The sequence below is a fragment of the Ambystoma mexicanum genome, chromosome 6q (genome assembly GCF_040938575.1).
Source record: "Ambystoma mexicanum isolate Mex_15411 chromosome 6q, UKY_AmexF1_1, whole genome shotgun sequence".
In the NCBI taxonomy this organism is placed as follows: domain Eukaryota; kingdom Metazoa; phylum Chordata; class Amphibia; order Caudata; family Ambystomatidae; genus Ambystoma; species Ambystoma mexicanum.
The window spans coordinates 1,626,853,167-1,626,878,246 of NC_090937.1; the positions used below are offsets into that span (position 1 = coordinate 1,626,853,167).

At 50.1% G+C, this 25,080-nt stretch overlaps 1 non-coding gene across 1 annotated transcript; it reads left to right on the forward strand.

Annotated features, from left to right (window-relative positions):
* The first annotated feature begins 3,977 nt into the window (after positions 1 to 3,977).
* On the forward strand, positions 3,978 to 4,049 carry TRNAM-CAU (transfer RNA methionine (anticodon CAU)). The gene has a single exon. It is a non-coding gene; the product is annotated as a tRNA-Met (tRNA).
* Positions 4,050 to 25,080: the final 21,031 nt, after the last annotated feature.

Sequence of the window (25,080 nt, forward strand, 5' to 3'; positions counted from 1 at the left end):
AGACAGAGAGAGAGAGACAGAGAGAGAAGGGGAAGGGGTGTTGGCAGTTAGGGTGTGAGCTAGAGAAATGAGGCCTGTCTGCAAAAGGCCATGGGATGGGAGTGCGTGGTTGCAGGTTGTTTGGCTTTGTAAGGCCTACTGCCCGCTTCACTCGAAACTGGGTCTAGGGTTGTCGGTTTGTAGGCTGTAAAAGCCCAGAAAAGCTCTTGTTCTCCAACCAGCAGAGTGGCGCAGCGGAAGCGTGCTGGGCCCATAACCCAGAGGTCGATGGATCGAAACCATCCTCTGCTAACTTTTTTCAAATTATGTTTTTGTGTCATGGCATTAGGGCACAAAGAGCTGTAAGTGCCTGGATGCAATGTCATTCCTTGAACTTGCTGCCTCGTTCCACTCTTGCGCTAAATAGGAGAGGGTCCCAGCCCAGCCAACAAAATGTACTGTTCAATCAAACCAAACTTAAAACCAAGCTCCTTTTTTAAGGGGTCCCGGGGAAATGTTGGGCTGACCGGCAAGACCTCATGATGCGAACTGCTTCTGCGTCAAACGCAAGCTTTTTTCATTCCCAGCCAATGACTTATTCTTATTTCTAAGGGCCGCTCCATCAGATAGCCCAGACAGGCAGGCGTTGGTGGTATAGTGGTGAGCATAGCTGCCTTCCAAGCAGTTGACCCGGCCAACGCAGATCAAATCTTTAAATTGTTCAAAATGCATTTTTTGGAAATCAGACTCATGCTGAAAGCAAAGCTGACACACTTTTCGTGAAAATCAAAACCCCATCCAGGAAAGGTTCTTGCATCCTAGTTTCTGCAACTGTCTATCGGTGAGGGTATTGAAGCGAGCAGGGCTCCTGGCCCCTCCCCGACAAAGCCCTGACGAAGGCCTGACAAAGGCCTATTCGCCTTGCCCTGACGGGCCTTGGTCCCAGCAGGCCACCGAGCACAGCACCTCAGCCTATTAGAGTGAGGTTTCAGGATCTCTCTCATCCTGTAAACCAACATACTGAAGAAGGTGAAACGTGTGGCTGCGCTCCTCACATGCTGAAGCAGCAGCAGCCCTTTCCCTGAAGCAAAGTTCCTTCATTCCTCCCTCCCATAACCCTTAGCAGGGGATTTATGGTAATTGAGTTGAGTTTCCAAACTGGCCCTTCCTTCCTTCCTTCCCATATCTGCCAGCTCGAGAAGGCTTGTTTTGTTGCACCTGGGAAGTAAAGTATCTATTTGCGAGAGAGAGAGAATGAGAGAGAGAGACAGAGAGAGAGAGACAGAGAGAGAAGGGGAAGGGGTGTTGGCAGTTAGGGTGTGAGCTAGAGAAATGAGGCCTGTCTGCAAAAGGCCATGGGATGGGAGTGCGTGGTTGCAGGTTGTTTGGCTTTGTAAGGCCTACTGCCCGCTTCACTCGAAACTGGGTCTAGGGTTGTCGGTTTGTAGGCTGTAAAAGCCCAGAAAAGCTCTTGTTCTCCAACCAGCAGAGTGGCGCAGCGGAAGCGTGCTGGGCCCATAACCCAGAGGTCGATGGATCGAAACCATCCTCTGCTAACTTTTTTCAAATTATGTTTTTGTGTCATGGCATTAGGGCACAAAGAGCTGTAAGTGCCTGGATGCAATGTCATTCCTTGAACTTGCTGCCTCGTTCCACTCTTGCGCTAAATAGGAGAGGGTCCCAGCCCAGCCAACAAAATGTACTGTTCAATCAAACCAAACTTAAAACCAAGCTCCTTTTTTAAGGGGTCCCGGGGAAATGTTGGGCTGACCGGCAAGACCTCATGATGCGAACTGCTTCTGCGTCAAACGCAAGCTTTTTTCATTCCCAGCCAATGACTTATTCTTATTTCTAAGGGCCGCTCCATCAGATAGCTCAGACAGGCAGGCGTTGGTGGTATAGTGGTGAGCATAGCTGCCTTCCAAGCAGTTGACCCGGGTTCGATTCCCGGCCAACGCAGATCAAATCTTTAAATTGTTCAAAATGCATTTTTTGGAAATCAGACTCATGCTGAAAGCAAAGCTGACACACTTTTCGTGAAAATCAAAACCCCATCCAGGAAAGGTTCTTGCATCCTAGTTTCTGCAACTGTCTATCGGTGAGGGGATTGAAGCGAGCAGGGCTCCTGGCCCCTCCCCGACAAAGCCCTGACGAAGGCCTGACAAAGGCCTATTCGCCTTGCCCTGACGGGCCTTGGTCCCAGCAGGCCACCGAGCACAGCACCTCAGCCTATTAGAGTGAGGTTTCAGGATCTCTCTCATCCTGTAAACCAACATACTGAAGAAGGTGAAACGTGTGGCTGCGCTCCTCACATGCTGAAGCAGCAGCAGCCCTTTCCCTGAAGCAAAGTTCCTTCATTCCTCCCTCCCATAACCCTTAGCAGGGGATTTATGGTAATTGAGTTGAGTTTCCAAACTGGCCCTTCCTTCCTTCCTTCCCATATCTGCCAGCTCGAGAAGGCTTGTTTTGTTGCACCTGGGAAGTAAAGTATCTATTTGCGAGAGAGAGAGAATGAGAGAGAGAGACAGAGAGAGAGAGACAGAGAGAGAAGGGGAAGGGGTGTTGGCAGTTAGGGTGTGAGCTAGAGAAATGAGGCCTGTCTGCAAAAGGCCATGGGATGGGAGTGCGTGGTTGCAGGTTGTTTGGCTTTGTAAGGCCTACTGCCCGCTTCACTCGAAACTGGGTCTAGGGTTGTCGGTTTGTAGGCTGTAAAAGCCCATAAAAGCTCTTGTTCTCCAACCAGCAGAGTGGCGCAGCGGAAGCGTGCTGGGCCCATAACCCAGAGGTCGATGGATCGAAACCATCCTCTGCTAACTTTTTTCAAATTATGTTTTTGTGTCATGGCATTAGGGCACAAAGAGCTGTAAGTGCCTGGATGCAATGTCATTCCTTGAACTTGCTGCCTCGTTCCACTCTTGCGCTAAATAGGAGAGGGTCCCAGCCCAGCCAACAAAATGTACTGTTCAATCAAACCAAACTTAAAACCAAGCTCCTTTTTTAAGGGGTCCCGGGGAAATGTTGGGCTGACCGGCAAGACCTCATGATGCGAACTGCTTCTGCGTCAAACGCAAGCTTTTTTCATTCCCAGCCAATGACTTATTCTTATTTCTAAGGGCCGCTCCATCAGATAGCCCAGACAGGCAGGCGTTGGTGGTATAGTGGTGAGCATAGCTGCCTTCCAAGCAGTTGACCCGGGTTCGATTCCCGGCCAACGAAGATCAAATCTTTAAATTGTTCAAAATGCATTTTTTGGAAATCAGACTCATGCTGAAAGCAAAGCTGACACACTTTTCGTGAAAATCAAAACCCCATCCAGGAAAGGTTCTTGCATCCTAGTTTCTGCAACTGTCTATCGGTGAGGGGATTGAAGCGAGCAGGGCTCCTGGCCCCTCCCCGACAAAGCCCTGACGAAGGCCTGACAAAGGCCTATTCGCCTTGCCCTGACGGGCCTTGGTCCCAGCAGGCCACCGAGCACAGCACCTCAGCCTATTAGAGTGAGGTTTCAGGATCTCTCTCATCCTGTAAACCAACATACTGAAGAAGGTGAAACGTGTGGCTGCGCTCCTCACATGCTGAAGCAGCAGCAGCCCTTTCCCTGAAGCAAAGTTCCTTCATTCCTCCCTCCCATAACCCTTAGCAGGGGATTTATGGTAATTGAGTTGAGTTTCCAAACTGGCCCTTCCTTCCTTCCTTCCCATATCTGCCAGCTCGAGAAGGCTTGTTTTGTTGCACCTGGGAAGTAAAGTATCTATTTGCGAGAGAGAGAGAATGAGAGAGAGAGACAGAGAGAGAGAGACAGAGAGAGAAGGGGAAGGGGTGTTGGCAGTTAGGGTGTGAGCTAGAGAAATGAGGCCTGTCTGCAAAAGGCCATGGGATGGGAGTGCGTGGTTGCAGGTTGTTTGGCTTTGTAAGGCCTACTGCCCGCTTCACTCGAAACTGGGTCTAGGGTTGTCGGTTTGTAGGCTGTAAAAGCCCAGAAAAGCTCTTGTTCTCCAACCGGCAGAGTGGCGCAGCGGAAGCGTGCTGGGCCCATAACCCAGAGGTCGATGGATCGAAACCATCCTCTGCTAACTTTTTTCAAATTATGTTTTTGTGTCATGGCATTAGGGCACAAAGAGCTGTAAGTGCCTGGATGCAATGTCATTCCTTGAACTTGCTGCCTCGTTCCACTCTTGCGCTAAATAGGAGAGGGTCCCAGCCCAGCCAACAAAATGTACTGTTCAATCAAACCAAACTTAAAACCAAGCTCCTTTTTTAAGGGGTCCCGGGGAAATGTTGGGCTGACCGGCAAGACCTCATGATGCGAACTGCTTCTGCGTCAAACGCAAGCTTTTTTCATTCCCAGCCAATGACTTATTCTTATTTCTAAGGGCCGCTCCATCAGATAGCCCAGACAGGCAGGCGTTGGTGGTATAGTGGTGAGCATAGCTGCCTTCCAAGCAGTTGACCCGGGTTCGATTCCCGGCCAACGCAGATCAAATCTTTAAATTGTTCAAAATGCATTTTTTGGAAATCAGACTCATGCTGAAAGCAAAGCTGACACACTTTTCGTGAAAATCAAAACCCCATCCAGGAAAGGTTCTTGCATCCTAGTTTCTGCAACTGTCTATCGGTGAGGGGATTGAAGCGAGCAGGGCTCCTGGCCCCTCCCCGACAAAGCCCTGACGAAGGCCTGACAAAGGCCTATTCGCCTTGCCCTGACGGGCCTTGGTCCCAGCAGGCCACCGAGCACAGCACCTCAGCCTATTAGAGTGAGGTTTCAGGATCTCTCTCATCCTGTAAACCAACATACTGAAGAAGGTGAAACGTGTGGCTGCGCTCCTCACATGCTGAAGCAGCAGCAGCCCTTTCCCTGAAGCAAAGTTCCTTCATTCCTCCCTCCCATAACCCTTAGCAGGGGATTTATGGTAATTGAGTTGAGTTTCCAAACTGGCCCTTCCTTCCTTCCTTCCCATATCTGCCAGCTCGAGAAGGCTTGTTTTGTTGCACCTGGGAAGTAAAGTATCTATTTGCGAGAGAGAGAGAATGAGAGAGAGAGACAGAGAGAGAGAGACAGAGAGAGAAGGGGAAGGGGTGTTGGCAGTTAGGGTGTGAGCTAGAGAAATGAGGCCTGTCTGCAAAAGGCCATGGGATGGGAGTGCGTGGTTGCAGGTTGTTTGGCTTTGTAAGGCCTACTGCCCGCTTCACTCGAAACTGGGTCTAGGGTTGTCGGTTTGTAGGCTGTAAAAGCCCAGAAAAGCTCTTGTTCTCCAACCAGCAGAGTGGCGCAGCGGAAGCGTGCTGGGCCCATAACCCAGAGGTCGATGGATCGAAACCATCCTCTGCTAACTTTTTTCAAATTATGTTTTTGTGTCATGGCATTAGGGCACAAAGAGCTGTAAGTGCCTGGATGCAATGTCATTCCTTGAACTTGCTGCCTCGTTCCACTCTTGCGCTAAATAGGAGAGGGTCCCAGCCCAGCCAACAAAATGTACTGTTCAATCAAACCAAACTTAAAACCAAGCTCCTTTTTTAAGGGGTCCCGGGGAAATGTTGGGCTGACCGGCAAGACCTCATGATGCGAACTGCTTCTGCGTCAAACGCAAGCTTTTTTCATTCCCAGCCAATGACTTATTCTTATTTCTAAGGGCCGCTCCATCAGATAGCCCAGACAGGCAGGCGTTGGTGGTATAGTGGTGAGCATAGCTGCCTTCCAAGCAGTTGACCCGGGTTCGATTCCCGGCCAACGCAGATCAAATCTTTAAATTGTTCAAAATGCATTTTTTGGAAATCAGACTCATGCTGAAAGCAAAGCTGACACACTTTTCGTGAAAATCAAAACCCCATCCAGGAAAGGTTCTTGCATCCTAGTTTCTGCAACTGTCTATCGGTGAGGGGATTGAAGCGAGCAGGGCTCCTGGCCCCTCCCCGACAAAGCCCTGACGAAGGCCTGACAAAGGCCTATTCGCCTTGCCCTGACGGGCCTTGGTCCCAGCAGGCCACCGAGCACAGCACCTCAGCCTATTAGAGTGAGGTTTCAGGATCTCTCTCATCCTGTAAACCAACATACTGAAGAAGGTGAAACGTGTGGCTGCGCTCCTCACATGCTGAAGCAGCAGCAGCCCTTTCCCTGAAGCAAAGTTCCTTCATTCCTCCCTCCCATAACCCTTAGCAGGGGATTTATGGTAATTGAGTTGAGTTTCCAAACTGGCCCTTCCTTCCTTCCTTCCCATATCTGCCAGCTCGAGAAGGCTTGTTTTGTTGCACCTGGGAAGTAAAGTATCTATTTGCGAGAGAGAGAGAATGAGAGAGAGAGACAGAGAGAGAGAGACAGAGAGAGAAGGGGAAGGGGTGTTGGCAGTTAGGGTGTGAGCTAGAGAAATGAGGCCTGTCTGCAAAAGGCCATGGGATGGGAGTGCGTGGTTGCAGGTTGTTTGGCTTTGTAAGGCCTACTGCCCGCTTCACTCGAAACTGGGTCTAGGGTTGTCGGTTTGTAGGCTGTAAAAGCCCAGAAAAGCTCTTGTTCTCCAACCAGCAGAGTGGCGCAGCGGAAGCGTGCTGGGCCCATAACCCAGAGGTCGATGGATCGAAACCATCCTCTGCTAACTTTTTTCAAATTATGTTTTTGTGTCATGGCATTAGGGCACAAAGAGCTGTAAGTGCCTGGATGCAATGTCATTCCTTGAACTTGCTGCCTCGTTCCACTCTTGCGCTAAATAGGAGAGGGTCCCAGCCCAGCCAACAAAATGTACTGTTCAATCAAACCAAACTTAAAACCAAGCTCCTTTTTTAAGGGGTCCCGGGGAAATGTTGGGCTGACCGGCAAGACCTCATGATGCGAACTGCTTCTGCGTCAAACGCAAGCTTTTTTCATTCCCAGCCAATGACTTATTCTTATTTCTAAGGGCCGCTCCATCAGATAGCCCAGACAGGCAGGCGTTGGTGGTATAGTGGTGAGCATAGCTGCCTTCCAAGCAGTTGACCCGGGTTCGATTCCCGGCCAACGCAGATCAAATCTTTAAATTGTTCAAAATGCATTTTTTGGAAATCAGACTCATGCTGAAAGCAAAGCTGACACACTTTTCGTGAAAATCAAAACCCCATCCAGGAAAGGTTCTTGCATCCTAGTTTCTGCAACTGTCTATCGGTGAGGGGATTGAAGCGAGCAGGGCTCCTGGCCCCTCCCCGACAAAGCCCTGACGAAGGCCTGACAAAGGCCTATTCGCCTTGCCCTGACGGGCCTTGGTCCCAGCAGGCCACCGAGCACAGCACCTCAGCCTATTAGAGTGAGGTTTCAGGATCTCTCTCATCCTGTAAACCAACATACTGAAGAAGGTGAAACGTGTGGCTGCGCTCCTCACATGCTGAAGCAGCAGCAGCCCTTTCCCTGAAGCAAAGTTCCTTCATTCCTCCCTCCCATAACCCTTAGCAGGGGATTTATGGTAATTGAGTTGAGTTTCCAAACTGGCCCTTCCTTCCTTCCTTCCCATATCTGCCAGCTCGAGAAGGCTTGTTTTGTTGCACCTGGGAAGTAAAGTATCTATTTGCGAGAGAGAGAGAATGAGAGAGAGAGACAGAGAGAGAGAGACAGAGAGAGAAGGGGAAGGGGTGTTGGCAGTTAGGGTGTGAGCTAGAGAAATGAGGCCTGTCTGCAAAAGGCCATGGGATGGGAGTGCGTGGTTGCAGGTTGTTTGGCTTTGTAAGGCCTACTGCCCGCTTCACTCGAAACTGGGTCTAGGGTTGTCGGTTTGTAGGCTGTAAAAGCCCAGAAAAGCTCTTGTTCTCCAACCAGCAGAGTGGCGCAGCGGAAGCGTGCTGGGCCAATAACCCAGAGGTCGATGGATCGAAACCATCCTCTGCTAACTTTTTTCAAATTATGTTTTTGTGTCATGGCATTAGGGCACAAAGAGCTGTAAGTGCCTGGATGCAATGTCATTCCTTGAACTTGCTGCCTCGTTCCACTCTTGCGCTAAATAGGAGAGGGTCCCAGCCCAGCCAACAAAATGTACTGTTCAATCAAACCAAACTTAAAACCAAGCTCCTTTTTTAAGGGGTCCCGGGGAAATGTTGGGCTGACCGGCAAGACCTCATGATGCGAACTGCTTCTGCGTCAAACGCAAGCTTTTTTCATTCCCAGCCAATGACTTATTCTTATTTCTAAGGGCCGCTCCATCAGATAGCCCAGACAGGCAGGCGTTGGTGGTATAGTGGTGAGCATAGCTGCCTTCCAAGCAGTTGACCCGGGTTCGATTCCCGGCCAACGCAGATCAAATCTTTAAATTGTTCAAAATGCATTTTTTGGAAATCAGACTCATGCTGAAAGCAAAGCTGACACACTTTTCGTGAAAATCAAAACCCCATCCAGGAAAGGTTCTTGCATCCTAGTTTCTGCAACTGTCTATCGGTGAGGGGATTGAAGCGAGCAGGGCTCCTGGCCCCTCCCCGACAAAGCCCTGACGAAGGCCTGACAAAGGCCTATTCGCCTTGCCCTGACGGGCCTTGGTCCCAGCAGGCCACCGAGCACAGCACCTCAGCCTATTAGAGTGAGGTTTCAGGATCTCTCTCATCCTGTAAACCAACATACTGAAGAAGGTGAAACGTGTGGCTGCGCTCCTCACATGCTGAAGCAGCAGCAGCCCTTTCCCTGAAGCAAAGTTCCTTCATTCCTCCCTCCCATAACCCTTAGCAGGGGATTTATGGTAATTGAGTTGAGTTTCCAAACTGGCCCTTCCTTCCTTCCTTCCCATATCTGCCAGCTCGAGAAGGCTTGTTTTGTTGCACCTGGGAAGTAAAGTATCTATTTGCGAGAGAGAGAGAATGAGAGAGAGAGACAGAGAGAGAGAGACAGAGAGAGAAGGGGAAGGGGTGTTGGCAGTTAGGGTGTGAGCTAGAGAAATGAGGCCTGTCTGCAAAAGGCCATGGGATGGGAGTGCGTGGTTGCAGGTTGTTTGGCTTTGTAAGGCCTACTGCCCGCTTCACTCGAAACTGGGTCGAGGGTTGTCGGTTTGTAGGCTGTAAAAGCCCAGAAAAGCTCTTGTTCTCCAACCAGCAGAGTGGCGCAGCGGAAGCGTGCTGGGCCCATAACCCAGAGGTCGATGGATCGAAACCATCCTCTGCTAACTTTTTTCAAATTATGTTTTTGTGTCATGGCATTAGGGCACAAAGAGCTGTAAGTGCCTGGATGCAATGTCATTCCTTGAACTTGCTGCCTCGTTCCACTCTTGCGCTAAATAGGAGAGGGTCCCAGCCCAGCCAACAAAATGTACTGTTCAATCAAACCAAACTTAAAACCAAGCTCCTTTTTTAAGGGGTCCCGGGGAAATGTTGGGCTGACCGGCAAGACCTCATGATGCGAACTGCTTCTGCGTCAAACGCAAGCTTTTTTCATTCCCAGCCAATGACTTATTCTTATTTCTAAGGGCCGCTCCATCAGATAGCCCAGACAGGCAGGCGTTGGTGGTATAGTGGTGAGCATAGCTGCCTTCCAAGCAGTTGACCCGGGTTCGATTCCTGGCCAACGCAGATCAAATCTTTAAATTGTTCAAAATGCATTTTTTGGAAATCAGACTCATGCTGAAAGCAAAGCTGACACACTTTTCGTGAAAATCAAAACCCCATCCAGGAAAGGTTCTTGCATCCTAGTTTCTGCAACTGTCTATCGGTGAGGGGATTGAAGCGAGCAGGGCTCCTGGCCCCTCCCCGACAAAGCCCTGACGAAGGCCTGACAAAGGCCTATTCGCCTTGCCCTGACGGGCCTTGGTCCCAGCAGGCCACCGAGCACAGCACCTCAGCCTATTAGAGTGAGGTTTCAGGATCTCTCTCATCCTGTAAACCAACATACTGAAGAAGGTGAAACGTGTGGCTGCGCTCCTCACATGCTGAAGCAGCAGCAGCCCTTTCCCTGAAGCAAAGTTCCTTCATTCCTCCCTCCCATAACCCTTAGCAGGGGATTTATGGTAATTGAGTTGAGTTTCCAAACTGGCCCTTCCTTCCTTCCTTCCCATATCTGCCAGCTCGAGAAGGCTTGTTTTGTTGCACCTGGGAAGTAAAGTATCTATTTGCGAGAGAGAGAGAATGAGAGAGAGAGACAGAGAGAGAAGGGGAAGGGGTGTTGGCAGTTAGGGTGTGAGCTAGAGAAATGAGGCCTGTCTGCAAAAGGCCATGGGATGGGAGTGCGTGGTTGCAGGTTGTTTGGCTTTGTAAGGCCTACTGCCCGCTTCACTCGAAACTGGGTCTAGGGTTGTCGGTTTGTAGGCTGTAAAAGCCCAGAAAAGCTCTTGTTCTCCAACCAGCAGAGTGGCGCAGCGGAAGCGTGCTGGGCCCATAACCCAGAGGTCGATGGATCGAAACCATCCTCTGCTAACTTTTTTCAAATTATGTTTTTGTGTCATGGCATTAGGGCACAAAGAGCTGTAAGTGCCTGGATGCAATGTCATTCCTTGAACTTGCTGCCTCGTTCCACTCTTGCGCTAAATAGGAGAGGGTCCCAGCCCAGCCAACAAAATGTACTGTTCAATCAAACCAAACTTAAAACCAAGCTCCTTTTTTAAGGGGTCCCGGGGAAATGTTGGGCTGACCGGCAAGACCTCATGATGCGAACTGCTTCTGCGTCAAACGCAAGCTTTTTTCATTCCCAGCCAATGACTTATTCTTATTTCTAAGGGCCGCTCCATCAGATAGCCCAGACAGGCAGGCGTTGGTGGTATAGTGGTGAGCATAGCTGCCTTCCAAGCAGTTGACCCGGGTTCGATTCCCGGCCAACGCAGATCAAATCTTTAAATTGTTCAAAATGCATTTTTTGGAAATCAGACTCATGCTGAAAGCAAAGCTGACACACTTTTCGTGAAAATCAAAACCCCATCCAGGAAAGGTTCTTGCATCCTAGTTTCTGCAACTGTCTATCGGTGAGGGGATTGAAGCGAGCAGGGCTCCTGGCCCCTCCCCGACAAAGCCCTGACGAAGGCCTGACAAAGGCCTATTCGCCTTGCCCTGACGGGCCTTGGTCCCAGCAGGCCACCGAGCACAGCACCTCAGCCTATTAGAGTGAGGTTTCAGGATCTCTCTCATCCTGTAAACCAACATACTGAAGAAGGTGAAACGTGTGGCTGCGCTCCTCACATGCTGAAGCAGCAGCAGCCCTTTCCCTGAAGCAAAGTTCCTTCATTCCTCCCTCCCATAACCCTTAGCAGGGGATTTATGGTAATTGAGTTGAGTTTCCAAACTGGCCCTTCCTTCCTTCCTTCCCATATCTGCCAGCTCGAGAAGGCTTGTTTTGTTGCACCTGGGAAGTAAAGTATCTATTTGCGAGAGAGAGAGAATGAGAGAGAGAGACAGAGAGAGAGAGACAGAGAGAGAAGGGGAAGGGGTGTTGGCAGTTAGGGTGTGAGCTAGAGAAATGAGGCCTGTCTGCAAAAGGCCATGGGATGGGAGTGCGTGGTTGCAGGTTGTTTGGCTTTGTAAGGCCTACTGCCCGCTTCACTCGAAACTGGGTCTAGGGTTGTCGGTTTGTAGGCTGTAAAAGCCCAGAAAAGCTCTTGTTCTCCAACCAGCAGAGTGGCGCAGCGGAAGCGTGCTGGGCCCATAACCCAGAGGTCGATGGATCGAAACCATCCTCTGCTAACTTTTTTCAAATTATGTTTTTGTGTCATGGCATTAGGGCACAAAGAGCTGTAAGTGCCTGGATGCAATGTCATTCCTTGAACTTGCTGCCTCGTTCCACTCTTGCGCTAAATAGGAGAGGGTCCCAGCCCAGCCAACAAAATGTACTGTTCAATCAAACCAAACTTAAAACCAAGCTCCTTTTTTAAGGGGTCCCGGGGAAATGTTGGGCTGACCGGCAAGACCTCATGATGCGAACTGCTTCTGCGTCAAACGCAAGCTTTTTTCATTCCCAGCCAATGACTTATTCTTATTTCTAAGGGCCGCTCCATCAGATAGCCCAGACAGGCAGGCGTTGGTGGTATAGTGGTGAGCATAGCTGCCTTCCAAGCAGTTGACCCGGGTTCGATTCCCGGCCAACGCAGATCAAATCTTTAAATTGTTCAAAATGCATTTTTTGGAAATCAGACTCATGCTGAAAGCAAAGCTGACACACTTTTCGTGAAAATCAAAACCCCATCCAGGAAAGGTTCTTGCATCCTAGTTTCTGCAACTGTCTATCGGTGAGGGGATTGAAGCGAGCAGGGCTCCTGGCCCCTCCCCGACAAAGCCCTGACGAAGGCCTGACAAAGGCCTATTCGCCTTGCCCTGACGGGCCTTGGTCCCAGCAGGCCACCGAGCACAGCACCTCAGCCTATTAGAGTGAGGTTTCAGGATCTCTCTCATCCTGTAAACCAACATACTGAAGAAGGTGAAACGTGTGGCTGCGCTCCTCACATGCTGAAGCAGCAGCAGCCCTTTCCCTGAAGCAAAGTTCCTTCATTCCTCCCTCCCATAACCCTTAGCAGGGGATTTATGGTAATTGAGTTGAGTTTCCAAACTGGCCCTTCCTTCCTTCCTTCCCATATCTGCCAGCTCGAGAAGGCTTGTTTTGTTGCACCTGGGAAGTAAAGTATCTATTTGCGAGAGAGAGAGAATGAGAGAGAGAGACAGAGAGAGAGAGACAGAGAGAGAAGGGGAAGGGGTGTTGGCAGTTAGGGTGTGAGCTAGAGAAATGAGGCCTGTCTGCAAAAGGCCATGGGATGGGAGTGCGTGGTTGCAGGTTGTTTGGCTTTGTAAGGCCTACTGCCCGCTTCACTCGAAACTGGGTCTAGGGTTGTCGGTTTGTAGGCTGTAAAAGCCCAGAAAAGCTCTTGTTCTCCAACCAGCAGAGTGGCGCAGCGGAAGCGTGCTGGGCCCATAACCCAGAGGTCGATGGATCGAAACCATCCTCTGCTAACTTTTTTCAAATTATGTTTTTGTGTCATGGCATTAGGGCACAAAGAGCTGTAAGTGCCTGGATGCAATGTCATTCCTTGAACTTGCTGCCTCGTTCCACTCTTGCGCTAAATAGGAGAGGGTCCCAGCCCAGCCAACAAAATGTACTGTTCAATCAAACCAAACTTAAAACCAAGCTCCTTTTTTAAGGGGTCCCGGGGAAATGTTGGGCTGACCGGCAAGACCTCATGATGCGAACTGCTTCTGCGTCAAACGCAAGCTTTTTTCATTCCCAGCCAATGACTTATTCTTATTTCTAAGGGCCGCTCCATCAGATAGCCCAGACAGGCAGGCGTTGGTGGTATAGTGGTGAGCATAGCTGCCTTCCAAGCAGTTGACCCGGGTTCGATTCCCGGCCAACGCAGATCAAATCTTTAAATTGTTCAAAATGCATTTTTTGGAAATCAGACTCATGCTGAAAGCAAAGCTGACACACTTTTCGTGAAAATCAAAACCCCATCCAGGAAAGGTTCTTGCATCCTAGTTTCTGCAACTGTCTATCGGTGAGGGGATTGAAGCGAGCAGGGCTCCTGGCCCCTCCCCGACAAAGCCCTGACGAAGGCCTGACAAAGGCCTATTCGCCTTGCCCTGACGGGCCTTGGTCCCAGCAGGCCACCGAGCACAGCACCTCAGCCTATTAGAGTGAGGTTTCAGGATCTCTCTCATCCTGTAAACCAACATACTGAAGAAGGTGAAACGTGTGGCTGCGCTCCTCACATGCTGAAGCAGCAGCAGCCCTTTCCCTGAAGCAAAGTTCCTTCATTCCTCCCTCCCATAACCCTTAGCAGGGGATTTATGGTAATTGAGTTGAGTTTCCAAACTGGCCCTTCCTTCCTTCCTTCCCATATCTGCCAGCTCGAGAAGGCTTGTTTTGTTGCACCTGGGAAGTAAAGTATCTATTTGCGAGAGAGAGAGAATGAGAGAGAGAGACAGAGAGAGAGAGACAGAGAGAGAAGGGGAAGGGGTGTTGGCAGTTAGGGTGTGAGCTAGAGAAATGAGGCCTGTCTGCAAAAGGCCATGGGATGGGAGTGCGTGGTTGCAGGTTGTTTGGCTTTGTAAGGCCTACTGCCCGCTTCACTCGAAACTGGGTCTAGGGTTGTCGGTTTGTAGGCTGTAAAAGCCCAGAAAAGCTCTTGTTCTCCAACCAGCAGAGTGGCGCAGCGGAAGCGTGCTGGGCCCATAACCCAGAGGTCGATGGATCGAAACCATCCTCTGCTAACTTTTTTCAAATTATGTTTTTGTGTCATGGCATTAGGGCACAAAGAGCTGTAAGTGCCTGGATGCAATGTCATTCCTTGAACTTGCTGCCTCGTTCCACTCTTGCGCTAAATAGGAGAGGGTCCCAGCCCAGCCAACAAAATGTACTGTTCAATCAAACCAAACTTAAAACCAAGCTCCTTTTTTAAGGGGTCCCGGGGAAATGTTGGGCTGACCGGCAAGACCTCATGATGCGAACTGCTTCTGCGTCAAACGCAAGCTTTTTTCATTCCCAGCCAATGACTTATTCTTATTTCTAAGGGCCGCTCCATCAGATAGCCCAGACAGGCAGGCGTTGGTGGTATAGTGGTGAGCATAGCTGCCTTCCAAGCAGTTGACCCGGGTTCGATTCCCGGCCAACGCAGATCAAATCTTTAAATTGTTCAAAATGCATTTTTTGGAAATCAGACTCATGCTGAAAGCAAAGCTGACACACTTTTCGTGAAAATCAAAACCCCATCCAGGAAAGGTTCTTGCATCCTAGTTTCTGCAACTGTCTATCGGTGAGGGGATTGAAGCGAGCAGGGCTCCTGGCCCCTCCCCGACAAAGCCCTGACGAAGGCCTGACAAAGGCCTATTCGCCTTGCCCTGACGGGCCTTGGTCCCAGCAGGCCACCGAGCACAGCACCTCAGCCTATTAGAGTGAGGTTTCAGGATCTCTCTCATCCTGTAAACCAACATACTGAAGAAGGTGAAACGTGTGGCTGCGCTCCTCACATGCTGAAGCAGCAGCAGCCCTTTCCCTGAAGCAAAGTTCCTTCATTCCTCCCTCCCATAACCCTTAGCAGGGGATTTATGGTAATTGAGTTGAGTTTCCAAACTGGCCCTTCCTTCCTTCCTTCCCATATCTGCCAGCTCGAGAAGGCTTGTTTTGTTGCACCTGGGAAGTAAAGTATCTATTTGCGAGAGAGAGAGAATGAGAGAGAGAGACAGAGAGAGAGAGACAGAGAGAGAAGGGGAAGGGGTGTTGGCAGTTAGGGTGTGAGCTAGAGAAATGAGGCCTGTCTGCAAAAGGCCATGGGATGGGAGTGCGTGGTTGCAGGTTGTTTGGCTTTGTAAGGCCTACTGCCCGCTTCACTCGAAACTGGGTCTAGGGTTGTCGGTTTGTAGGCTGTAAAAGCCCAGAAAAGCTCTTGTTCTCCAACCAGCAGAGTGGCGCAGCGGAAGCGTGCTGGGCCCATAACCCAGAGGTCGATGGATCGAAACCATCCTCTGCTAACTTTTTTCAAATTATGTTTTTGTGTCATGGCATTAGGGCACAAAGAGCTGTAAGTGCCTGGATGCAATGTCATTCCTTGAACTTGCTGCCTCGTTCCACTCTTGCGCTAAATAGGAGAGGGTCCCAGCCCAGCCAACAAAATGTACTGTTCAATCAAACCAAACTTAAAACCAAGCTCCTTTTTTAAGGGGTCCCGGGGAAATGTTGGGCTGACCGGCAAGACCTCATGATGCGAACTGCTTCTGCGTCAAACGCAAGCTTTTTTCATTCCCAGCCAATGACTTATTCTTATTTCTAAGGGCCGCTCCATCAGATAGCCCAGACAGGCAGGCGTTGGTGGTATAGTGGTGAGCATAGCTGCCTTCCAAGCAGTTGACCCGGGTTCGATTCCCGGCCAACGCAGATCAAATCTTTAAATTGTTCAAAATGCATTTTTTGGAAATCAGACTCATGCTGAAAGCAAAGCTGACACACTTTTCGTGAAAATCAAAACCCCATCCAGGAAAGGTTCTTGCATCCTAGTTTCTGCAACTGTCTATCGGTGAGGGGATTGAAGCGAGCAGGGCTCCTGGCCCCTCCCCGACAAAGCCCTGACGAAGGCCTGACAAAGGCCTATTCGCCTTGCCCTGACGGGCCTTGGTCCCAGCAGGCCACCGAGCACAGCACCTCAGCCTATTAGAGTGAGGTTTCAGGATCTCTCTCATCCTGTAAACCAACATACTAAAGAAGGTGAAACGTGTGGCTGCGCTCCTCACATGCTGAAGCAGCAGCAGCCCTTTCCCTGAAGCAAAGTTCCTTCATTCCTCCCTCCCATAACCCTTAGCAGGGGATTTATGGTAATTGAGTTGAGTTTCCAAACTGGCCCTTCCTTCCTTCCTTCCCATATCTGCCAGCTCGAGAAGGCTTGTTTTGTTGCACCTGGGAAGTAAAGTATCTATTTGCGAGAGAGAGAGAATGAGAGAGAGAGACAGAGAGAGAGAGACAGAGAGAGAAGGGGAAGGGGTGTTGGCAGTTAGGGTGTGAGCTAGAGAAATGAGGCCTGTCTGCAAAAGGCCATGGGATGGGAGTGCGTGGTTGCAGGTTGTTTGGCTTTGTAAGGCCTACTGCCCGCTTCACTCGAAACTGGGTCTAGGGTTGTCGGTTTGTAGGCTGTAAAAGCCCAGAAAAGCTCTTGTTCTCCAACCAGCAGAGTGGCGCAGCGGAAGCGTGCTGGGCCCATAACCCAGAGGTCGATGGATCGAAACCATCCTCTGCTAACATTTTTCAAATTATGTTTTTGTGTCATGGCATTAGGGCACAAAGAGCTGTAAGTGCCTGGATGCAATGTCATTCCTTGAACTTGCTGCCTCGTTCCACTCTTGCGCTAAATAGGAGAGGGTCCCAGCCCAGCCAACAAAATGTACTGTTCAATCAAACCAAACTTAAAACCAAGCTCCTTTTTTAAGGGGTCCCGGGGAAATGTTGGGCTGACCGGCAAGACCTCATGATGCGAACTGCTTCTGCGTCAAACGCAAGCTTTTTTCATTCCCAGCCAATGACTTATTCTTATTTCTAAGGGCCGCTCCATCAGATTGCCCAGACAGGCAGGCGTTGGTGGTATAGTGGTGAGCATAGCTGCCTTCCAAGCAGTTGACCCGGGTTCGATTCCCGGCCAACGCAGATCAAATCTTTAAATTGTTCAAAATGCATTTTTTGGAAATCAGACTCATGCTGAAAGCAAAGCTGACACACTTTTCGTGAAAATCAAAACCCCATCCAGGAAAGGTTCTTGCATCCTAGTTTCTGCAACTGTCTATCGGTGAGGGGATTGAAGCGAGCAGGGCTCCTGGCCCCTCCCCGACAAAGCCCTGACGAAGGCCTGACAAAGGCCTATTCGCCTTGCCCTGACGGGCCTTGGTCCCAGCAGGCCACCGAGCACAGCACCTCAGCCTATTAGAGTGAGGTTTCAGGATCTCTCTCATCCTGTAAACCAACATACTGAAGAAGGTGAAACGTGTGGCTGCGCTCCTCACATGCTGAAGCAGCAGCAGCCCTTTCCCTGAAGCAAAGTTCCTTCATTCCTCCCTCCCATAACCCTTAGCAGGGGATTTATGGTAATTGAGTTGAGTTTCCAAACTGGCCCTTCCTTCCTTCCTTCCCATATCTGCCAGCTCGAGAAGGCTTGTTTTGTTGCACCTGGGAAGTAAAGTATCTATTTGCGAGAGAGAGAGAATGAGAGAGAGAGACAGAGAGAGAGAGACAGAGAGAGAAGGGGAAGGGGTGTTGGCAGTTAGGGTGTGAGCTAGAGAAATGAGGCCTGTCTGCAAAAGGCCATGGGATGGGAGTGCGTGGTTGCAGGTTGTTTGGCTTTGTAAGGCCTACTGCCCGCTTCACTCGAAACTGGGTCTAGGGTTGTCGGTTTGTAGGCTGTAAAAGCCCAGAAAAGCTCTTGTTCTCCAACCAGCAGAGTGGCGCAGCGGAAGCGTGCTGGGCCCATAACCCAGAGGTCGATGGATCGAAACCATCCTCTGCTAACTTTTTTCAAATTATGTTTTTGTGTCATGGCATTAGGGCACAAAGAGCTGTAAGTGCCTGGATGCAATGTCATTCCTTGAACTTGCTGCCTCGTTCCACTCTTGCGCTAAATAGGAGAGGGTCCCAGCCCAGCCAACAAAATGTACTGTTCAATCAAACCAAACTTAAAACCAAGCTCCTTTTTTAAGGGGTCCCGGGGAAATGGTGGGCTGACCGGCAAGACCTCATGATGCGAACTGCTTCTGCGTCAAACGCAAGCTTTTTTCATTCCCAGCCAATGACTTATTCTTATTTCTAAGGGCCGCTCCATCAGATAGCCCAGACAGGCAGGCGTTGGTGGTATAGTGGTGAGCATAGCTGCCTTCCAAGCAGTTGACCCGGGTTCGATTCCCGGCCAACGCAGATCAAATCTTTAAATTGTTCAAAATGCATTTTTTGGAAATCAGACTCATGCTGAAAGCAAAGCTGACACACTTTTCGTGAAAATCAAAACCCCATCCAGGAAAGGTTCTTGCATCCTAGTTTCTGCAACTGTCTATCGGTGAGGGGATTGAAGCGAGCAGGGCTCCTGGCCCCTCCCCGACAAAGCCCTGACGAAGGCCTGACAAAGGCCTATTCGCCTTGCCCTGACGGGCCTTGGTCCCAGCAGGCCACCGAGCACAGCACCTCAGCCTATTAGAGTGAGGTTTCAGGATCTCTCTCATCCTGTAAACCAACATACTGAAGAAGGTGAAACGTGTGGCTGCGCTCCTCACATGCTGAAGCAGCAGCAGCCCTTTCCCTGAAGCAAAGTTCCTTCATTCCTCCCTCCCATAACCCTTAGCAGGGGATTTATGGTAATTGAGTTGAGTTTCCAAACTGGCCCTTCCTTCCTTCCTTCCCATATCTGCCAGCTCGAGAAGGCTTGTTTTGTTGCACCTGGGAAGTAAAGTATCTATTTGCGAGAGAGAGAGAATGAGAGAGAGAGACAGAGAGAGAGAGACAGAGAGAGAAGGGGAAGGGGTGTTGGCAGTTAGGGTGTGAGCTAGAGAAATGAGGCCTGTCTGCAAAAGGCCATGGGATGGGAGTGCGTGGTTGCAGGTTGTTTGGCTTTGTAAGGCCTACTGCCCGCTTCACTCGAAACTGGGTCTAGGGTTGTCGGTTTGTAGGCTGTAAAAGCCCAGAAAAGCTCTTGTTCTCCAACCAGCAGAGTGGCGCAGCGGAAGCGTGCTGGGCCCATAACCCAGAGGTCGATGGATCGAAACCATCATCTGCTAACTTTTTTCAAATTATGTTTTTGTGTCATGGCATTAGGGCACAAAGAGCTGTAAGTGCCTGGATGCAATGTCATTCCTTGAACTTGCTGCCTCGTTCCACTCTTGCGCTAAATAGGAGAGGGTCCCAGCCCAGCCAACAAAATGTACTGTTCAATCAAACCAAACTTAAAACCAAGCTCCTTTTTTAAGGGGTCCCGGGGAAATGGTGGGCTGACCGGCAAGACCTCATGATGCGAACTGCTTCTGCGTCAAACGCAAGCTTTTTTCATTCCCAGCCAATGACTTATTCTTATTTCTAAGGGCCGCTCCATCAGATAGCCCAGACAGGCAGGCGTTGGTGGTATAGTGGTGAGCATAGCTGCCTTCCAAGCAGTTGACCCGGGTTCGATTCCCGGCCAACGCAGATCAAATCTTTAAATTGTTCAAAATGCATTTTTTGGAAATCAGACTCATGCTGAAAGCAAAGCTGACACACTTTTCGTGAAAATCAAAACCCCATCCAGGAAAGGTTCTTGCATCCTAGTTTCTGCAACTGTCTATCGGTGAGGGGATTGAAGCGAGCAGGGCTCCTGGCCCCTCCCCGACAAAGCCCTGACGAAGGCCTGACAAAGGCCTATTCGCCTTGCCCTGACGGGCCTTGGTCCCAGCAGGCCACCGAGCACAGCACCTCAGCCTATTAGAGTGAGGTTTCAGGATCTCTCTCATCCTGTAAACCAACATACTGAAGAAGGTGAAACGTGTGGCTGCGCTCCTCACATGCTGAAGCAGCAGCAGCCCTTTCCCTGAAGCAAAGTTCCTTCATTCCTCCCTCCCATAACCCTTAGCAGGGGATTTATGGTAATTGAGTTGAGTTTCCAAACTGGCCCTTCCTTCCTTCCTTCCCATATCTGCCAGCTCGAGAAGGCTTGTTTTGTTGCACCTGGGAAGTAAAGTATCTATTTGCGAGAGAGAGAGAATGAGAGAGAGAGACAGAGAGAGAGAGACAGAGAGAGAAGGGGAAGGGGTGTTGGCAGTTAGGGTGTGAGCTAGAGAAATGAGGCCTGTCTGCAAAAGGCCATGGGATGGGAGTGCGTGGTTGCAGGTTGTTTGGCTTTGTAAGGCCTACTGCCCGCTTCACTCGAAACTGGGTCTAGGGTTGTCGGTTTGTAGGCTGTAAAAGCCCAGAAAAGCTCTTGTTCTCCAACCAGCAGAGTGGCGCAGCGGCAGCGTGCTGGGCCCATAACCCAGAGGTCGATGGATCGAAACCATCCTCTGCTAACTTTTTTCAAATTATGTTTTTGTGTCATGGCATTAGGGCACAAAGAGCTGTAAGTGCCTGGATGCAATGTCATTCCTTGAACTTGCTGCCTCGTTCCACTCTTGCGCTAAATAGGAGAGGGTCCCAGCCCAGCCAACAAAATGTACTGTTCAATCAAACCAAACTTAAAACCAAGCTCCTTTTTTAAGGGGTCCCGGGGAAATGTTGGGCTGACCGGCAAGACCTCATGATGCGAACTGCTTCTGCGTCAAACGCAAGCTTTTTTCATTCCCAGCCAATGACTTATTCTTATTTCTAAGGGCCGCTCCATCAGATAGCCCAGACAGGCAGGCGTTGGTGGTATAGTGGTGAGCATAGCTGCCTTCCAAGCAGTTGACCCGGGTTCGATTCCCGGCCAACGCAGATCAAATCTTTAAATTGTTCAAAATGCATTTTTTGGAAATCAGACTCATGCTGAAAGCAAAGCTGACACACTTTTCGTGAAAATCAAAACCCCATCCAGGAAAGGTTCTTGCATCCTACTTTCTGCAACTGTCTATCGGTGAGGGGATTGAAGCGAGCAGGGCTCCTGGCCCCTCCCCGACAAAGCCCTGACAAAGGCCTATTCGCCTTGCCCTGACGGGCCTTGGTTCCAGCAGGCCACCGAGCACAGCACCTCAGCCTATTAGAGTGAGGTTTCAGGATCTCTCTCATCCTGTAAACCAACATACTGAAGAAGGTGAAACGTGTGGCTGCGCTCCTCACATGCTGAAGCAGCAGCAGCCCTTTCCCTGAAGCAAAGTTCCTTCATTCCTCCCTCCCATAACCCTTAGCAGGGGATTTATGGTAATTGAGTTGAGTTTCCAAACTGGCCCTTCCTTCCTTCCTTCCCATATCTGCCAGCTCGAGAAGGCTTGTTTTGTTGCACCTGGGAAGTAAAGTATCTATTTGCGAGAGAGAGAGAATGAGAGAGAGAGACAGAGAGAGAGAGACAGAGAGAGAAGGGGAAGGGGTGTTGGCAGTTAGGGTGTGAGCTAGAGAAATGAGGCCTGTCTGCAAAAGGCCATGGGATGGGAGTGCGTGGTTGCAGGTTGTTTGGCTTTGTAAGGCCTACTGCCCGCTTCACTCGAAACTGGGTCTAGGGTTGTCGGTTTGTAGGCTGTAAAAGCCCAGAAAAGCTCTTGTTCTCCAACCAGCAGAGTGGCGCAGCGGAAGCGTGCTGGGCCCATAACCCAGAGGTCGATGGATCGAAACCATCCTCTGCTAACTTTTTTCAAATTATGTTTTTGTGTCATGGCATTAGGGCACAAAGAGCTGTAAGTGCCTGGATGCAATGTCATTCCTTGAACTTGCTGCCTCGTTCCACTCTTGCGCTAAATAGGAGAGGGTCCCAGCCCAGCCAACAAAATGTACTGTTCAATCAAACCAAACTTAAAACCAAGCTCCTTTTTTAAGGGGTCCCGGGGAAATGTTGGGCTGACCGGCAAGACCTCATGATGCGAACTGCTTCTGCGTCAAACGCAAGCTTTTTTCATTCCCAGCCAATGACTTATTCTTATTTCTAAGGGCCGCTCCATCAGATAGCCCAGACAGGCAGGCGTTGGTGGTATAGTGGTGAGCATAGCTGCCTTCCAAGCAGTTGACCCGGCCAACGCAGATCAAATCTTTAAATTGTTCAAAATGCATTTTTTGGAAATCAGACTCATGCTGAAAGCAAAGCTGACACACTTTTCGTGAAAATCAAAACCCCATCCAGGAAAGGTTCTTGCATCCTAGTTTCTGCAACTGTCTATCGGTGAGGGTATTGAAGCGAGCAGGGCTCCTGGCCCCTCCCCGACAAAGCCCTGACGAAGGCCTGACAAAGGCCTATTCGCCTTGCCCTGACGGGCCTTGGTCCCAGCAGGCCACCGAGCACAGCACCTCAGCCTATTAGAGTGAGGTTTCAGGATCTCTCTCATCCTGTAAACCAACATACTGAAGAAGGTGAAACGTGTGGCTGCGCTCCTCACATGCTGAAGCAGCAGCAGCCCTTTCCCTGAAGCAAAGTTCCTTCATTCCTCCCTCCCATAACCCTTAGCAGGGGATTTATGGTAATTGAGTTGAGTTTCCAAACTGGCCCTTCCTTCCTTCCTTCCCATATCTGCCAGCTCGAGAAGGCTTGTTTTGTTGCACCTGGGAAGTAAAGTATCTATTTGCGAGAGAGAGAGAATGAGAGAGAGAGACAGAGAGAGAGAGACAGAGAGAGAAGGGGAAGGGGTGTTGGCAGTTAGGGTGTGAGCTAGAGAAATGAGGCCTGTCTGCAAAAGGCCATGGGATGGGAGTGCGTGGTTGCAGGTTGTTTGGCTTTGTAAGGCCTACTGCCCGCTTCACTCGAAACTGGGTCTAGGGTTGTCGGTTTGTAGGCTGTAAAAGCCCAGAAAAGCTCTTGTTCTCCAACCAGCAGAGTGGCGCAGCGGAAGCGTGCTGGGCCCATAACCCAGAGGTCGATGGATCGAAACCATCCTCTGCTAACTTTTTTCAAATTATGTTTTTGTGTCATGGCATTAGGGCACAAAGAGCTGTAAGTGCCTGGATGCAATGTCATTCCTTGAACTTGCTGCCTCGTTCCACTCTTGCGCTAAATAGGAGAGGGTCCCAGCCCAGCCAACAAAATGTACTGTTCAATCAAACCAAACTTAAAACCAAGCTCCTTTTTTAAGGGGTCCCGGGGAAATGTTGGGCTGACCGGCAAGACCTCATGATGCGAACTGCTTCTGCGTCAAACGCAAGCTTTTTTCATTCCCAGCCAATGACTTATTCTTATTTCTAAGGGCCGCTCCATCAGATAGCCCAGACAGGCAGGCGTTGGTGGTATAGTGGTGAGCATAGCTGCCTTCCAAGCAGTTGACCCGGCCAACGCAGATCAAATCTTTAAATTGTTCAAAATGCATTTTTTGGAAATCAGACTCATGCTGAAAGCAAAGCTGACACACTTTTCGTGAAAATCAAAACCCCATCCAGGAAAGGTTCTTGCATCCTAGTTTCTGCAACTGTCTATCGGTGAGGGTATTGAAGCGAGCAGGGCTCCTGGCCCCTCCCCGACAAAGCCCTGACGAAGGCCTGACAAAGGCCTATTCGCCTTGCCCTGACGGGCCTTGGTCCCAGCAGGCCACCGAGCACAGCACCTCAGCCTATTAGAGTGAGGTTTCAGGATCTCTCTCATCCTGTAAACCAACATACTGAAGAAGGTGAAACGTGTGGCTGCGCTCCTCACATGCTGAAGCAGCAGCAGCCCTTTCCCTGAAGCAAAGTTCCTTCATTCCTCCCTCCCATAACCCTTAGCAGGGGATTTATGGTAATTGAGTTGAGTTTCCAAACTGGCCCTTCCTTCCTTCCTTCCCATATCTGCCAGCTCGAGAAGGCTTGTTTTGTTGCACCTGGGAAGTAAAGTATCTATTTGCGAGAGAGAGAGAATGAGAGAGAGAGACAGAGAGAGAGAGACAGAGAGAGAAGGGGAAGGGGTGTTGGCAGTTAGGGTGTGAGCTAGAGAAATGAGGCCTGTCTGCAAAAGGCCATGGGATGGGAGTGCGTGGTTGCAGGTTGTTTGGCTTTGTAAGGCCTACTGCCCGCTTCACTCGAAACTGGGTCTAGGGTTGTCGGTTTGTAGGCTGTAAAAGCCCAGAAAAGCTCTTGTTCTCCAACCAGCAGAGTGGCGCAGCGGAAGCGTGCTGGGCCCATAACCCAGAGGTCGATGGATCGAAACCATCCTCTGCTAACTTTTTTCAAATTATGTTTTTGTGTCATGGCATTAGGGCACAAAGAGCTGTAAGTGCCTGGATGCAATGTCATTCCTTGAACTTGCTGCCTCGTTCCACTCTTGCGCTAAATAGGAGAGGGTCCCAGCCCAGCCAACAAAATGTACTGTTCAATCAAACCAAACTTAAAACCAAGCTCCTTTTTTAAGGGGTCCCGGGGAAATGTTGGGCTGACCGGCAAGACCTCATGATGCGAACTGCTTCTGCGTCAAACGCAAGCTTTTTTCATTCCCAGCCAATGACTTATTCTTATTTCTAAGGGCCGCTCCATCAGATAGCTCAGACAGGCAGGCGTTGGTGGTATAGTGGTGAGCATAGCTGCCTTCCAAGCAGTTGACCCGGGTTCGATTCCCGGCCAACGCAGATCAAATCTTTAAATTGTTCAAAATGCATTTTTTGGAAATCAGACTCATGCTGAAAGCAAAGCTGACACACTTTTCGTGAAAATCAAAACCCCATCCAGGAAAGGTTCTTGCATCCTAGTTTCTGCAACTGTCTATCGGTGAGGGGATTGAAGCGAGCAGGGCTCCTGGCCCCTCCCCGACAAAGCCCTGACGAAGGCCTGACAAAGGCCTATTCGCCTTGCCCTGACGGGCCTTGGTCCCAGCAGGCCACCGAGCACAGCACCTCAGCCTATTAGAGTGAGGTTTCAGGATCTCTCTCATCCTGTAAACCAACATACTGAAGAAGGTGAAACGTGTGGCTGCGCTCCTCACATGCTGAAGCAGCAGCAGCCCTTTCCCTGAAGCAAAGTTCCTTCATTCCTCCCTCCCATAACCCTTAGCAGGGGATTTATGGTAATTGAGTTGAGTTTCCAAACTGGCCCTTCCTTCCTTCCTTCCCATATCTGCCAGCTCGAGAAGGCTTGTTTTGTTGCACCTGGGAAGTAAAGTATCTATTTGCGAGAGAGAGAGAATGAGAGAGAGAGAC